Raw genomic sequence first — 8,683 nt, forward strand, 5'->3', positions numbered from 1 at the left:
GAGGGGAGATGGGTCTCGCACAAGACCAGAACCATTTGGTGTAGGCTTTAGGGGGGACACAGGGGACACGTCCCACTTAAAATTATGACATGCAGGAAACATGAAGCAGCAGAAGACTTTTATTTAGCCAAAATTAAGGAAATTTACCCCATAAATTAATACAAAAGATGGTACGAATTTTTACATAAAAATTCACCAGAAAGCAGAACTGATTTGATCGATTATTTGATGCTACAAACCCAGAGTCTCATGTGTGCCCCCACCACCATTATCAACCACAACTTTTTGCTGACCCCTAACCATGTAGTTTTGTTGCTTAAATCTAACCACCGACTCGCCTTTTAGTCACAAGAGATGACTCACGTGACCTGTCAATGACCCATTCTGCATCAAGATACAGCACAAAAGAGCAGCCCTCAATGTCATCATAACAATGCCTGTGACTTCTGCCCAAAATATGACACACAGGGATGAGACCACGTTGTGCAGTACTGTAGACTGCATTGCTTTTGGCTAAGTTTACTTAATAAACTGGCAACTACATGTATTTAATGTAGAATCCAATATGACGTCTTCCTCTGCTACAATTTCCAGTTAAAATAAATAAATAAAGTTTAAAAAAAAAGATGCAAAAAGCGGCTCAAGAGACGCACGCACGCACGCACACACCACACACACACACACACACACACACTTTGCGGGCTCGAATCAGAAACAAGTTAGCTCTAGCTGTGGTAAAAGTCAAGTAGGGTGTTCCATATCTTTACATTCTGTCTGTATAACATAATCTTTTGTCCTGGTGTCCTCTGAATAATGCCAGTTCGGCTTTGGCAAGCCTTCTCCGAAACGCTTAAAGGATGAATTACAGCATTGTGTTGGGATCTGAATGGCCAAATCACTTCTTAGGAATGAGTGGCCTTGAGCAATTCAGATAGGCAGTCATGTGATTCGTATGATGGCAAAGCGAGTGAGTCACTGACACTCAACACCTCGGCACGCTGTTGTAAGTGTTGCTTTGCGCTCAAGGTGATTCATAATGTGTACACAGATGACATGGAAATATCGGAAAACACACAAACTCAACCACAAGAAAGAAAAATAAAAACTCCACTCGCATTTTTCCTGTTTGGCTAGGCATGATGTGTGTGATCCAAGAGTCCTAATGAAAACATTTCTTGGACAATATGTCTTTGTATGTGCTGAAAAGATCTGAAAGGAGCTTGCTTCTTGCATGAGTGTGTGTATGTGTGTGTGTGGGAGAGAGAGTTTTTATTATATCTGTTAAAGTGCATTCAGAGAAACAGGAGGGGGCAGGAAATATTGCTGAATGGTAAAGCCGTGTGTCTGTGCCAGTGTGCGTCTGTTTGTTAGACAGAGAGAGAAAAAGAGAGAGAGAGAGAGGCCCATCCACAGACGCCTCAGGCTGCAAAGCTTAACTTCATTTCCTTGGACAGACATAACGGCAGATATTTGCATATCCTATGTACACAAAGTCAGTGGCCAAATATCTTCTCATCCAAAACATGGGGACTAACCTTGCTACCAGCAGATACTGATCTGTTTAAAAGCAACCCAAATAATCCCTTTTAACATCGACTGGAATAAGCAAAACCAGGAGTTCAGTTTCCCTTCCATGAATATCATGAAAGGGTCAGTTTGGCCTTGATGTGAGTGATCGAGATTAGCTTCAAAGACAACAATGTAATTGTTATAGATGAGAGAGCATGAACTTCATACACTTTCACTAATCTAACTGACTGAAAAGGATAAAAGGCAAAGCAATAAAAATGACAACCACACCAAATATTAGCCAGTGGCATATGTTTTTTATGTTATACTTGAATTATGATTTGAAATTATAATGCACGTGAATGCACATTCTGTGAGGAGATACCGAGTAAAGTCATCCATCATTATAACACCCTTTACCACTCCAGCTGTTCAAGAATTTAACTGCCACGATACTAAATGACCGCATAGACTGAAATAAAGTATTTCATGCCTGAATATGTGTGACATGTCACTGACCAACTCTGGTTCCTCTAAATTATGTTTACTAGTGCAGTGCCCTGTTCAGAACACACAGTCTGGTATTGCTGCTGGCAGCATTCTCGAGAACCGCTCATCCAAACAACTTCACACTCAACACTACTCCTCTTTGGGTCCTGAACACTACACTTGCAATGACATAGTTGCGTCCCCTGGCAATGCTAGAGTATATGCATCATTTGCTAACAGCTAGCTATTTGGGTCCAGGCTATTTCTGGGGAAAAAGGTGTTCATTCCCAAAGTTACATCGCTGATGCTTGAAATGTTTGAAGAGTTTGCTACAATGTAACATCTCTGATCTCTCTGGTCCTTCATTCTTCATCTGGTGTTGAATGCACTGAAGGGAGCGACGGAGGGCAAGCTTTATCCAGGATATTGTTTGCAGTGTCACAGTTTAAAGGGGGCCCCTCTCATTTCACTACTAATAAATATGTCCCATAGATTTCAAGAGCCCACACTCAACACTGAACTTCCTTCCATCACTTTTATTGTGCTGCATTTAGAAGCCTTTTACAAATATTTAAACCTTTGGACCCAAAGCAAATAAAGAGGCAATGAGAAACTTGACAAGAAATGTCTAGCAAATTGGAGGAAATAAGTAGATTTAGAAAATTATTTTTAAAATAGAAGAAAAAGGTCTGGAGAACTTTTAGAATTATCATGACAACATATCTGAATTTATTTTACAAAATTGTTGTTATTTTTATGCTTTTTTCAGATAATTTCCTTCTTTTATTAAAATGTATTTAATTTCCTGATTATTTTTTGTTTTGTTTTTTTTTGGTTTGGGGGTGGGTTGCCTAATTTCATGCTAATTTTGGGGTAATTTTTTCAGAATTTTTTTTCTCATTGCCTTTTTCAAGCTAAATTACCAAGGTTTAAAAGGGTTAAATTGATGTAGGTGACACTATACTGGATCCACGTATGAGGGAAGTGCATACAGAGAGGCCTGTTACTGAAATGCTACTCTCAGTTATGCTATACAATAAAAGTACTCTGATGGCTGCTCAGTTAACCACTGTACGGATGTGATATGAAGTCTTTTATTTATTGTGTATTTTAACACCAGTTATTTGTTAAGTGTTCTATGATTATTCTGGTCAAGGCAGCGCTGGCTTCATAACGAAGTTATTCTACAATGATTTGATCTTAGAATAACAAATCTCCCTGCCGGTACCTTTGGAGGATACACAGCTGTTACGAGTTTAATTTGTCATGATTTCTTTTAATGAGAGGGAGGAGATTTTCCCCTCTTCACTCCAATAAATCACCTCCTGCTTAGATCTCCTGACTGGAACATTCTTCACCTTTGACCTTTGTTGGACCCAGAGGTCATCGTCTCTGTGGCAACTAAAACGGCCAGCGCGCTCTGTCTTAATTAAAAATCATTATTTAGTCAGAGAAAATTTCATCCTCTCTCCCTCTGACCTCTCTCTTCCTCTTCCTTTCTCCTTGTCCTCCTCCCTCTGCGTCGCTTAACTGTCGACACGCTGGGAAAGCCCATCTCTGAAAAGACGCCTGCGCTCTTGTGACCATTGTGCTTAGCCTGTCGTCTCAGCCGAGGTGGTATGTATGTGTGTGTGTGTGTGTGTGTGTGTGTGTGTGTGTGTGTTGGGGAGAGTGTACATTTATGTGTGCTGCGGGGTTAAGCTCTCACAGAAGACAAAGCCACAACCTTCGAGGCTGCTAAGCAACAATGCTGCCTGGTAAAGCCTCATCAGGGCACCGTTTAGCAGAGGATTAGGGACTATTACACACACATAAACACACACCCAAAAACATAGCCTCATCAAGTCATTAATTCAAACCCCCAGACCACTTAAACTCAGGTTTAATGCGTGTGAGACCCCAAGTTCACTCATTTCCCTCCTGTCAATCAACTCCTCCATGTTGACTCTCCTTCTCAGTGGACAGATGATGAAGGACTGAGGTACGATTAACTTTCTTTTACTTTTTGTTCTCAATTTCTTTTCTTCTGTGGCTCTACATCTCTCAATTTGTCAGTGCTCAGGAAAATTAACACAGAAAAGCCAAAGTTTCAAGTAGGGGTCGACCGGTATTGTTTTTTCAGGGCCGATACTTATACAGATTATTTGTAGGATATGAGACCGATATTTCAATATTTGGAACCGATACACATTTAAAATAAAATTGAAAATCTTTCTGTCAGGATTTAGAATTTGGAATAATAATATTGAAAAACTCCAACACAAAACTTTGTTTAAATGCTTTTAGCAAATGTTTAATCAAAACTAAAAATTCAACATTATATACAGCACGTTCCCAGTAGCAGGTCAAGTTAAAAATTAAAATAAAAATGAATGAATGAATGAAGTTCCTCCAATGGTAAGACTTTCTTTAAATTTTTTAATGAATTATTTTTTTCTGCAATCATTAAAATCAAATTTCAATAGAGATAATTGGCAAAATGCCAAATATCTGCCCCAATAATCGGCCAGGCCAGTAATCTGTCGACCCCTAGCTTTAAGCAAAAAACACACAAAACACCAATGCATGAACAGTATAAACCAACCTGGAAAACTGTTGCAGAGGGACCTTTGCTAGCAGAGGACAAGCAGAAAAAGAGCACACACACATAAATACACACACACAGACACACGGACACACACATACTGTCCCATCAATCTGGCCTCATACTCAAGCATAACCAGACTTTTCAGCTGTGGAGGCAGTGACCCATTCTCTTATCCTCCCATCACCCCATCCCTTCATCAACCCCTCTTTCATCTCTCCCTCTTTCATCTCACTACTGATTTCTGTCCAGCAAAGAGAGGAGAGAGAGAGAGAGAGAGACGGAAAGCTGGCAGGCAAGAGGGAGAAGAGAGGAGAGGAAATGTCACACAAATATATTTGTTCACTTCAGAGCTTCAGCATTGTGTCATCTGCATAGCGACGGAAACACACTGAACAATTTTAGCAAAAAAGGAGCTTCACAATGAGAGTAACAAGAATTGAAAGAATCACTGATTGTACTGATCACTCGTATAATCTTTGCAACCTTTAAAATAATCTAATTCTACTTGTTTATTTAGTTGTATATAATTGTTTTGTTTCTTTATGTTTATCTTAATCACGCTTTTAATTTGACACAGTTTTAATATTCACGGTCACCTATGGCAACAAGGAAGAAACGGAACAAGAACTGAAGAATATAACCTTCAAGAAGGGAGGATTCATTGCAGGACTATTGCATTTGATTGCATCAGTTGACGCTAGGTGTACCTAATAAATTGGCAAACAGAGTGCAGGTATTTATCGTGATGGTTTGTCACCTGGACTGTTGCATCTTTGTTATCTGTACATCAGAGATCACAGTGGAAATGAGCCTTGTCTGAAATCACTCCCTTGTTCACTCATTCACTCTTCTATTCAATAGACACTAAATAAATAATTAACTCTGTAGCGTGCAGTCAATCAAGATTTCAGACACTTGTGAGTCATCATGTCTGACAGGTGTAGTCATACAGCATTCATTTTTGCATGTATAAATGTGACTCATGGCATTGTGGGAGGTCATGGACAATACTTTCATTATCTGATTTTGAGGACACTATATAGTGCTTAAATTCACACTTATTTAGACCAGTGGTTCCCCAAAAAATTGTCATGGGGTGACTAGATGGGGCCACTGAAAATCTTTGGTTGACACACTAAAACTGAATTTCAGCAAGGCTAGTTTGTTATTATGTCACTATGAGAGGTAAGAAATCACATGCTGATATACTTTGGTTTCTTATTTTACAGTTAATATTACTATAACCTGATGTGCATAGACTAATACCAGAACAGTTAACATTTTGAACTCCAAAACAATCCTGTTTTAATGTGTTCTGTTGCTGCATATGTTAGGTGATACATTGTTGCTAAAATAGACTGGTGGTCCTTTCAGATAAAAGACACATATGCTGCTTTATTTTGAAGGACTGCGTTGATTGGAAGGAGCAAAACATTTACTTGGAAAAAGCCCTCTCAAGTTTTGGGGGAGACTTGTGGGCACCCATAGAACCCATTTTCAATCAGATACCTTGAGTTGAAGGTTCAAGGGACCCCTTTGAAAATCGCTATGTCAGTTGTTCCCTCACCAGAATTCAGCCTAACTTTAGAGTGTTATTTAGTCTTGTTCCCTAATAGCTATTCCAACATGGTCAGTACCCATGATGCCTCAGGTTGTCTAGTTTCACAGCATACCAATATTTTTGCGCTAGCTTGAAAAACGCACCACAGCCTCTTAAAGACAACGATGTCTGCTTGAAATCATTTTCGCCAGGGGGACCAGGTGTTGGTAATGTATCAGATTTGCCATATCCTCCTTGGGGGGTGCTTTTGTTTGGACCCTTAAATACAGGTAATATACTGAACTGTAAAGTAAATAAGGAGTCTGGGCCCCTATTTACAAGCTTTGACTAGCTTATCAGGGTGTCCCATTTTACAAGTCTAATTTGACTTAAAATTCTGTTTGTATTTACTTTTTTTATCGACTGTGAAAAAACTGTGAAATGAAAAAAGGAGTGTTTTGGGATACAGGTCTGTTCTTTCTTGTGTTATACTTAAGCTTTTTGTCGTTATCTATGCAATGTATCCTCATAAAGTGTTTTGTATATCTTACTAATTAGCACCCCTTCCAGCTAGGTTAAGTTAGGTGTGGGGCGCAGTATTCAGCAGAATATTCTGGGGACCACAGGAACAAGGGTAGTGAAAAAGCATCTTTGCCATTAAAAACTCTTTTAAGTGGTTAAAAAAAAAAAATAAAAAATAAAATATATACGTACTTAAAATAAGCCAGACTTTTGGTTTTACATGGGACACAAACAATAGTCTGCTGGGTCAAAGTCCTGTGTTTGTTCACCTGTCCATCCACTACCCAGACTGCCTCAACACATGGACTATGTTCCTACTTAAACTACATAAACTGACTGTTTCTTTTGCTCCCAACAGCATAAGTCAAGTGATCAGAGCCTCCTTGCTCACAATTATATTCTTTATATACAAATTCGAGATAGTGATTTTGGTTAATATTGCAAAAATAATACTGACTTTAGTGTGAGATTAGATTTTTTTTTTTTTCTTTTTCAGTAACCAAGAAAATTTAGTAGTTGATTCATGATCTAAAAATGTTTTACTTGTCTAGACGAACAGATTGTCTCACTGGATGCAAACCCAGGTCTCTGGTGTCAGAGTCCTGAACCTGAAGTCCAAGCATTTCACACTCAGAAGTTTGAAAACAAATCTTGCAAGTAAACATAATTCAGGCAGAAATAATCTTTCCTCTAAAATGCATGACACATCTCACACCTGACCTCAGTTGAATTTAGCCCCCAAAGCCTAAAACCACAGTGCTGAGCAAAGGTTAAACACATCCAGCAAGTACGCTCACATACACATACACACATACACACAGATTTTCCAAGCCCCAAAAACATAATTTTCATAATAGCAGGTTGAGCAAGTGTTCATTTATAGCAGTACTGTCGCAAGAACCGACATCGGTCCAGTTCGCACATACCTTCTGACCTCTACATAAAACTTAACAAGATTCCACTTCAGAGGCTCTCAAGGATTTCTTGTTGTGTTTTCTCGAAATAAAAATACACTGTAGGGGGTGTAGGAGTAGACATGAGATTTAATATTGACCAAACAGCCCTAAATACTATTGGCTAAGCCTTGGTGGTTGTCGCTCATTCTGAATGACTTCCATACGTCTGACAAATCTGCTTTGTGGCTGCTACGGCGCCAGCTTGGCAATTTTGTTTTTCGTTGTCAGTTAGTCAGTCACTTTCTGCTGATTTTCAGGGTTTCTTTCTTTCTCTGTCGACTGGATTTTATATTGTACTTTCTAAAAAATCTTTTAACACAATATGAATGCTGTTATGCTGGATGAAGTGTGTGGTTTGGTGAACATGTGCAAACAACAAGGGACCTTCTGCTACACACATACACCTGGAGAGCAGGGGCTTCCACACATATGCACACGCAATCAACACGAACACACATGAGCATTAACACACACACACACACAGTGAGAGAGCAAGAGGCCGCTTGTCTGCGACAGCTGAGCAGAGAGCAGCATATCCGAGTTGTATTTTTACCTCGGCCCACACGCTGAGCAATATGCCAACTCTCAGCCTTGAGAAACTCACTCACACACACGCAGACACTCGCAGAAACACAGACGCACATGCAGACACACACCCTTAGACACGACGGGTCAAGCCCAGCCAACCACCGTAGCGGCCGCAGAACATAAACAACTTTCACACACTCTCTGAATCATCTGAGCATTTCAATATTGTTTTAGATAAATATATTCAGCCACACATATAAATATATGCGACCATAATTATTCCCTGAGACCACAAACGACCATGACGGGAAGTTAGTTCCCACAGTTTCAGCAGCGTCGCAGCCCAGCCCTGCAGTGCTGGAAATCCACAGCTTGGTTTACAGCGCAGACACCCCAAAGAGGTGCCCAACAACAACAAACAGCATTTGAATGCAAACTGGAACATTTATGTTCTGTAACTGAAGCTGTTTTTTGCCCAGTGAAACACAAAACGTAACTTCAGAAGAGAAACCTGTTTCCATGTTTCCCTGCTTACATCTTCCTTGATCTGTC

The 8,683-nt window shown here is 39.7% G+C and overlaps 1 protein-coding gene across 11 annotated transcripts in view; it reads right to left on the minus strand.

Annotated features, from left to right (window-relative positions):
• slit2 (slit homolog 2 (Drosophila)) overlaps positions 1 to 8,683 on the minus strand; it is a 129,432-nt gene that overhangs the window by 104,427 nt on the left and 16,322 nt on the right. The gene's annotated exons all lie outside the window — the stretch shown is intronic.

This window comes from Plectropomus leopardus, chromosome 3 (assembly GCF_026936395.1).
Source record: "Plectropomus leopardus strain MGB_pleo_1.0 chromosome 3, ASM2693639v1, whole genome shotgun sequence".
NCBI lineage: Eukaryota > Metazoa > Chordata > Actinopteri > Perciformes > Serranidae > Plectropomus > Plectropomus leopardus.